Source organism: Saccopteryx leptura, chromosome 2, assembly GCF_036850995.1.
Source record: "Saccopteryx leptura isolate mSacLep1 chromosome 2, mSacLep1_pri_phased_curated, whole genome shotgun sequence".
Classification (NCBI taxonomy): Eukaryota; Metazoa; Chordata; class Mammalia; order Chiroptera; family Emballonuridae; genus Saccopteryx; species Saccopteryx leptura.
The window spans coordinates 354,626,554-354,634,663 of NC_089504.1; positions in this window are offsets into that span (position 1 = coordinate 354,626,554).

Here is an 8,110-nt window from a genome sequence, read left to right on the forward strand (position 1 = left end):
CTTCTCTAAATTCTCTAACACTGGCTGGGGGGTATCTACTGGTGACCCTTGAGTAACATGGGTTCAGACTGTATGGGTCGCCTTAGACTTGAAATTTTCTCAAGAAATGCCTGTACTGTTTTTGATCCATGGTTAGGAGTCTGTGAATGAGAAGGGACAATTGCATGCATGGACATTTTATATAGGGGACTTGAACATCGACCAATTTTGGTATCTGTGGGGTGGTGACCGGGGTGGGGGGTGGTCCTGGAAGCAATCCTTCAGGGACACTGAGGGGCCACTAAGTATTTGGACAGTCAAAAGTTAAATTTCAACTGCACAGAGTGGGGGATTAGCACCACTAACCCAAATCCTGTTCAAGGGGCAACTATTGACTCCTATAAGGCCATGTTTGTAGATTTTAGGAGCCATATTTACTTTTTCTTTTTGTTCTTTAATTATTCTTAAAGTTCAAACAGAGGTGGGACCAGGGGGTAACACAACAGACAAGGCCATCTACAGAAGGACCTATGAGGATGTGGTTAGATAATGCTGTGAGTGAGGTGTTTACATTTTTTCCACCCACCCGCTCATCATCCGAGACACAAGCCCAGGTCAGGAAATCGGCTTGAAGTAGACCCGGGAAGCTAATGTTTACTCAACAATTTCTACATGGTCTGGAGATCAGTATTATTACTGTCTGCTGATTTTCTTTCTTCACATGATAACGTATCAATGCCACACAGATGGGTTCAAACTCGAGGCGTCTCCCTCCTAATGGCTGCGTGCTTTGGACATTTAATCTCACCATATCCATATCCTTTTTTTATAACTGTAGTAAAATATACATAACATAAAGTTAACCATTTAAACCATTTTTTGTTTAGTTTTTATTTTATTTTATTACTTTTTTAGAACTATTTTTAAGTATACACTTTCCAGGCATTAAATACATTTGCAATATTGTAGCCATCAGCACTGTTTTCAGAGCTGTGACATCATGCCAAACAGAAAGTCTGGACCCATTAAATAGAAACTCCCCTCCTCCCCCACCCCTGGTAACCTCTAGTCTACTGTGTGTCTCTGTGGCTTTGCCTAGTCCGGGTACTTCTTGTAATCGGTATGGACAAAAAAAGAGGATGCTATGGAAAGGAACCTCACAGGGTGATTTGACCGTAAATTCCTAACTGGACAGTTAAGTTATGGCGGGCAGTCACGTGGAAGGCCTGTAACTTCTTTAGAGAAAGGTTTTAAGCCAGACTTCTCCATTGTGCCTGTGCATCTAGGTCAGGCATGGCCAACATACAGCCCGTGGGCTGGATCCGGCCCGCGGTGTAATGAGTATATGCGGCCTGCGATTAAATTTTTAATATTCTCCGCTACTTTAAAATCTCAGCTACTCAGAAGCGGAAGTGTCTTTGATGACTAGAAATCAAGATATTTCAGAAGATAGTGATATGCGGAAAAGAATTCCGCATGTGACTAATTTAGGGTTAACTTCCAATAGTTGGTCTAATGGATTCGCAATACTTTTTTATTTTTTTAAAAAATTCCATTTTAAAGATTTACAACTTTTGTACTTGTCTGTACACGATATGAACTGTTTGACATTTAGCGGTGATGTGAAACCCACATTCTTTTAAGTGGGGTTTGCCAGTGCACACCCAAGGTCAAACAATTCATTATTTTTGTGGTCAAGTGTGCTGAATCAAGTGGCATTGTAGCATAGACAACAGCTGCAGTTGATAACTGAAAACGTGTCCAGGCTGTTTATAATTCGAAATAATTATTTTATTTGCGATATAACCCCTTCAAGCTCATTCTACTAATTAAATGTTGTTTCGATTGATTGCGATACAGTTTGTATATTTATACGGTATGTAATTATATTTTTATTAAAATAATATTGTATATTAAATTTTTTTCACTCACATAAACAAATTACATAATAAAATTTTGTTTACTTAAACAAATAATTTTTGTATTTAACATTTTTTAATTTTAATATTTCATCCGGCCAGTGAAAAAAGTTTTCTTTCTAATCTGGCCCAGGGGCAAAAACTGTTGGCCACGCCTGATCTAGGTTAACACACACTTGAATACCAGAAGTAATACCTCTCAAAGGGGATATTAACCCTCAGGAGAGCCCAGAACCTTGTTAACCATCCTGTTTCCCATCCCTGCCTTGCTTTCTCCCATCTCTGTGTAATCTGCCTTACTTCATTTCAAATACGCAAAAGAAGCTGTGGAACTGTTCTCTCCGGAGCATTGGAGATCTCGCTCCCCGGCACACGGGGTCAGTTTAGCTCCAACAGACTCTCACCAAAATTCTCTACAGCTTTGGGCATTTCTTTATTTATTTACTTATTTAATTTTTTTTCGATTTTATTTTAGCTTTTATTCATTTTTAGAGAGAAAGGAGAGAGAGAGCAAGTGAGAGAGAGAGAGAGAGAGAGAGAGAAGGGGGGAGGAGCAGGAAGCATCAACTCCCATATGTGCCTTGACCGGGCAAGTCCAGGGACTCAAACCGGCAACCTCAGCATTCCAGGTCAATGCTTTATCCACTGCACTACCACAGGTCAGGCCAGCTTTGGGCATTTCTTACATGGACTGACAGTGGAATCGTATACTACTTGTCTTTTTGTCCTTGACTCTTGTCATTTAGCATAATGTCTGAATGTCTCATCTGTGTGTATCAGAGTTCCATTCCTTTTTAAGGCTGAGTAATGTCCCAGTGCATGCCGGTACCACGTGTTGTTTATCCATCCATCTGGCCATGGACATTTGCTTACACCCTTTGGCTGTTGTGTCCCTATCTTTTTAAAGGGGACGATAACATCTGATTCACAGGGTTGTTGTGGAGACAACTAAGAGGAGGCCTGGAGTATAGAAGGTGCTCAGTGAATGTTCTTTTCCTCCTTTCTCCCTGGTTCAAACGCTCATGTCTTTCCTTTAGAACTTAAGTAAGGGGCTGTAAGGGACAGAACATGATCATTCTTTTCTTGTGCTTTTTCTGATCCTCTGTTACAATTTCTTTAATTAATAGCTTAGCTCTTTAAGTTATGTCGGGGAGGAAGTGTCCTGAGGATGTGCTGGGGTGTGGGAAGAGTCACCCAGGGGGGACAGGGGGAGGGTTAAACAGAAACACGCGTTCACTTGGTTATGTGCCGCTAGACCTAAAAACATTTGTAAGCTGAGGCATTTTCTAACTTTTTCCAAAACAGCGATGGAGTTCAATAGAGATAGTGATCTTTGAAACCTGACCCTCCTTATTGCAAAAGCCTCAAGTGTCCAGATCTGGGCCATCAGGACTGGGAAATGAAGATTAATCTCACTTCAATCCTTTTCTTCTTTCTAGGGCAAAAGCTCCCCCCACCCCCACCCACATTGCAGTAAGAAAGAGCAAAGGCTGTTTTCTTTCTGTAGCTTAGAAGAAATATGCATTTCAAAGTATCCCGAGAAAGCACATATTAAATCTCCTGGATTTGAAGGGGTTCAGAGTATGCTACTCCAAGATACGCCAGTCTGACATAAAGATTATTTTAAACTAACAGCAACTGAGAAAAAGCAGACCCAAGGAAAACTTTGTGCCCTACCCTCTCTCTACTAGGAAGGGTAGGATGATTCTTAATCGACAGAGACAACTCCAGGCTCATACCAGCTCCCAGATGGCAGTAAAGGTATCTGTCTACATAACAGCCTTGACTAATTAGCCCTTATTTTCCATAGCTTCCCTCATATGTTTACCTTCCCACAATTTGCTGCCCCTGAAAGCTTGGTCTTTTTCTTTTGTCTTGTCACCTATCTACGAATTTATCGATCTGTTGTTAAGATGCTCTGTGAGCCCAAATTCTAACCTCTGTTCGAGCTGCTTGTCACCCAATACTCCCGTGTGCATGCACTGTGCGCACGCTAATAAACTGTTTCTTTTTCTCTTGTTAATCTATCTTTTGTCAGTCTCATTTTCATGGCTCCAACCAATGAACCTAAGACAGACATAGGAAAATCACTTTTTTCTTCCTTCCAAATTCTTCTTGTGTAATGTCAGTGCTCTATCTTTCTAAGAAAGAGGCAGAGGGAGTTCTGAGATGAGAGGAGGACACAACGTGACCACGGAGGCAGAGATAAGTGTGATATGACCACAAGCCAAGAACCCCTGGAGCCACCAAAGCTGGAAGAGACAAGGAAGGGATTCTCTGGAGCTTCCCCTGTAGGTTTCTGGGCAAGTTCTGCATTGGTTCAGTTGAAGATCCTTGCTCTGAGAATGGCAGTAGTAGTCCTTGTTTGTTTGTTTATTTTTAATTTTTTTTTATTAAGTAGGAGGTGGGGAAGCAGAGAGACGGACTCCTGCATGCGCCCCAACTGGGATCCATCTGGCAAGCCCTCTATGGGGCAATGCTCTGCCCATCTGCAGCGTGACTCTGTTGCTAGGCAACCAAGCTATTCTAGTGCCTGAGGCAAGGCCAACTTGTCCCAACCATTTGAGCCATGGCTATGGGAGAAGAAGAGAGAGAGAGAGGGAGAGAGAGAGAGACAGACAGACAGACAGACAGACAGAAGAGGAGGTCACGTTGTGTCCTCCTCTCGTCTTAGAACTCTCTCTGCCTCTTTCTTAGAAAGATAGAGCACTGACATTACACAAGAAGAATTTGGAAGGAAGAAAAAAATGATTTTCTTATGTCTGTCTTAGGTTCATTGGTTGGAGCCAGGAAAATGAGACTGACGAAAGATAGATTAACAAGAGAAAAATATAAGGTCTACCGGAAAGTTCTGTCCATTTTTGGAATAAAACAAAATACAAATTTTTTTTACCGTCAATAAACTTTATTAAATAATATAATTGCCATTATTATTAATGATTTCTGGCCAGCATGAGGGCAATTTGTATATCCCATTTTTGAAAAATGTTTTATCTTTTGATGCAAAAAATTGAACCAGTGCTTGTTTGATATCTTCTTCATTTTTGAATTTGTTGCCCTTCAAAAAATTTTGTAAGGACAAAAACAAGTGATAGTCGGAGGGTGCTAAGTCCGGGGAATATGGTGGATGCTACAGACATGCTTCTGTAGCATTTCTTCCTTGTTGAAATTTGTAAAAATTACAGTGGTGTAAATGAACTTTATCAGTAGCCATGGGTACACTATGGCTTCACACATAAGACTAACGTGAATCAACTTTGTTTTAGTTAATTTGCTACATCAGTATGAATACATTAAGTGATAAAAATAGAGAGGCACACATGCACCAAATAAACATGTGCTTATGTGTCAAAACTTGTGATAGAAACGGACAGAACTTTCCGGTAGACCTTATATATACCATACAGCACATATATGTACCCTGATTGGATTTTTAGACACTGACTACACCATTGTGACTAGCACTGGTAACAAGAAACAGAACCTTCCCAGCTCCTTGGGAGCCCCACCACTCCCTCCTCCTCCTACAAGAAGAAATACACCGCAACATATTTATTCAGTCTACTATTAACGGCAGGTCCCCAGGTTTTAATAGTTAAGTCCCACAGGTGTTCAGAGCAGTTGGTCAAGAGTATTTATTGATAAGTGTGGCAGAGGGATGGATCCTCATAAGGTGGTATCTGGAACAACTTACAGTTTTCTCCCTTTGATCCACCTGCATGGGGTCATGGGAATTAGCCTTCTGGTTGACTCCCTCAGTTCCCCGTGCAAAGAGAAGTCAGAGTGGAAAGACTCAAGTCAGAGTGGACAAGTGAGAACCAGGCCTACTTCCTCTTCTCTCCAGTGGAAAGGGCATTGCCAGCTGACCACTCAGTGTCATGTGGTCAGCCATGGAACTTTCAATAATACCAGTGGTACCTTTCCTGGGAAGTAGGTTTTGAATATGGGTTTAGTAGGCATCTTTGGAATATTCATAATCAAAAGGTTAGTTCATAGAGTTGCTTACTAAAGGGAGGAAGTACGAAGAGTTAAATGAAGCCTTCAAACAAATTATCCCAGACAAAACATGTCTTCAAAATGAGACAGGGAGGCTGAGGAAAGGGAAGGACGTGTGGCATCTTGATAGGCGTTGCCAAAGACAGGATGCTGCCGAGGGCAGAAATAATCCTGGCTGGGCTAACTTTCTCACTCAAAATAAACCACTCTCAGGGTTTGCCCCCTTTTCAAAAAGTGACTCATTAAAAAATTTGTGGCATTTCTTAACAAATCAGATGACCACTCACAACTTTAAAAAATAAAATAACACCTGTTTTGTTTTACTTTTTAAATGATCACTTGTTATATTTTTAAACCCCAAAACAAAAAAAAAATCATAGAAAAACGGGAAATGCAAATTATGAAGTATTAATTCACAATCAGGGACAACCATAACTAACATTTTTGATGACTATCTTCTTAGTCTGTATACATGTATATATTTATGTGCCTTTTTACATTAATGACAACAGGATATTTACTGCTTTGCAACTTGCTTAATTTCTCTAAAAATGTGTCATGAGCTTTCTATGCACACAGGAAGTTCAATAACTCTGGTTTCTCCTTTGAGAAAAACTTAATAGGGAAGGCAACTAGTCAAATTTAAAATCTTCCCAATTTATCAAGAACATTTCCCCTTTAGCTATTCTTTTCCAATGTGATATTTAATGATCATATTGTTTTCCATCTTAAGGAAGTACTATATGTTATTTAACTTGTCACCTAAGTGTCACCGTAGGTGATTTCCAGTTATTCATCACTGGAATGATCATGGCAATGGACGAACTTAGAAGTTTCTATGCACGTTCATTCTTGTTTACTTCGAATAAATTCCTAGAAGAGGTATCGCTTAGTCCAAAGCTCTGCTGTTTTCGAAGCATTTTGATACTGATTCCCCGAATTGCCCTCCAGAGAGGTTGTAGCCACTTAGGGCAGTTTTTATGAGCGGTTGCCAATGCTGAGTAAGTATGAGCATTCAAGGGAATCTTTGGAAATTTGATAGGGGATGGATGGCACCCTGTGGGTCCTTTAACTTGTATTGTGCGTGGAGCTTAACTTTTCATCCTGTCTCTGACGCCTTTTTTTTTTTTTTTTGGCAGAGACAGAGAGAGTCAGAGAGAGAGACAGATAGGGACAGACAGGAAGGGAGAGAGATGGGAAACATCAATTCTTTGTTGCGGCTCCTTAGTTGTTCATTGATTGCTTTCTCATATGTGCCTTGACTGGGGGGCTACAGTAGACCGAGAGATCTCTTGCTCAAGCCAGCGACCCCTTGAGCTCAAGCTGGTGGGCCTTGCTCAAACCAGATGAGCTGGCACTCAAGCTGGTGACCTTGGGGTCTTGAACCTGGGTCCTCCACATCCCAGTCTGACGCTCTATCCACTGCACCACCGCCTGGTCAGGCTCTGATGCCTTTCCAATGGGCCAACATCTATCTTTCTAGTCCCGTCTTCTTTATTCTTCTACATGCACGCGCGGGCACACACACACACACACACACACACACACACACACACACACACTGACTTGTTCAGATAGAATCATACATTCCTAACTTTATTTTTCCTCTGTTTTCTCTGCCCTGGTGACACACAAACTCCATTTACTCTCTCCTAAACCTTTCCAAGTAGAGGTCTCAAAATCCCTCATTTGATACCATTTCAAAGGCCACATCCCTCATGAGGTCCTTTTCTGACACTCCCAAGCAAATGTAATCGTTCCCCTTTTCTCGCCTAGTTCTTTTCTGTTAATCACCTCTCCCTGCCTTCTTCATAGCTATAGTCAGTTCCAGAGTGAGGGAGGCGGCCTGCTTTTCAATTCTGTCTGGCACTAGGGACAGGTCACGTTTCCTTCTCGTGTCTCAGTTTTCTCCTTTGTAAACTGAGGAAGCCTGATTCAGATGAGATAACTTTAAGGACGATTTCACCTGGAACAGTTTTTCCTTTGGTCTCTGTGTGTGACGTACTGACATACTCCACAACTAGGACGGTGATCCTTAAATCTCCGGAAGCCACAGATGACTTTGAGACTCTGCTGAAAGTTTTGGGCCCTATTCCTCCCTCCCCCCATATAGATTTAGAGATATGGATATTGTGGGGGTTCAGAACAGCCCCCCAAGATGTGCCTCGGTGGTATGCATATTACTTGGAGTTAAAGACCACTTTAGTTCCAGGCTC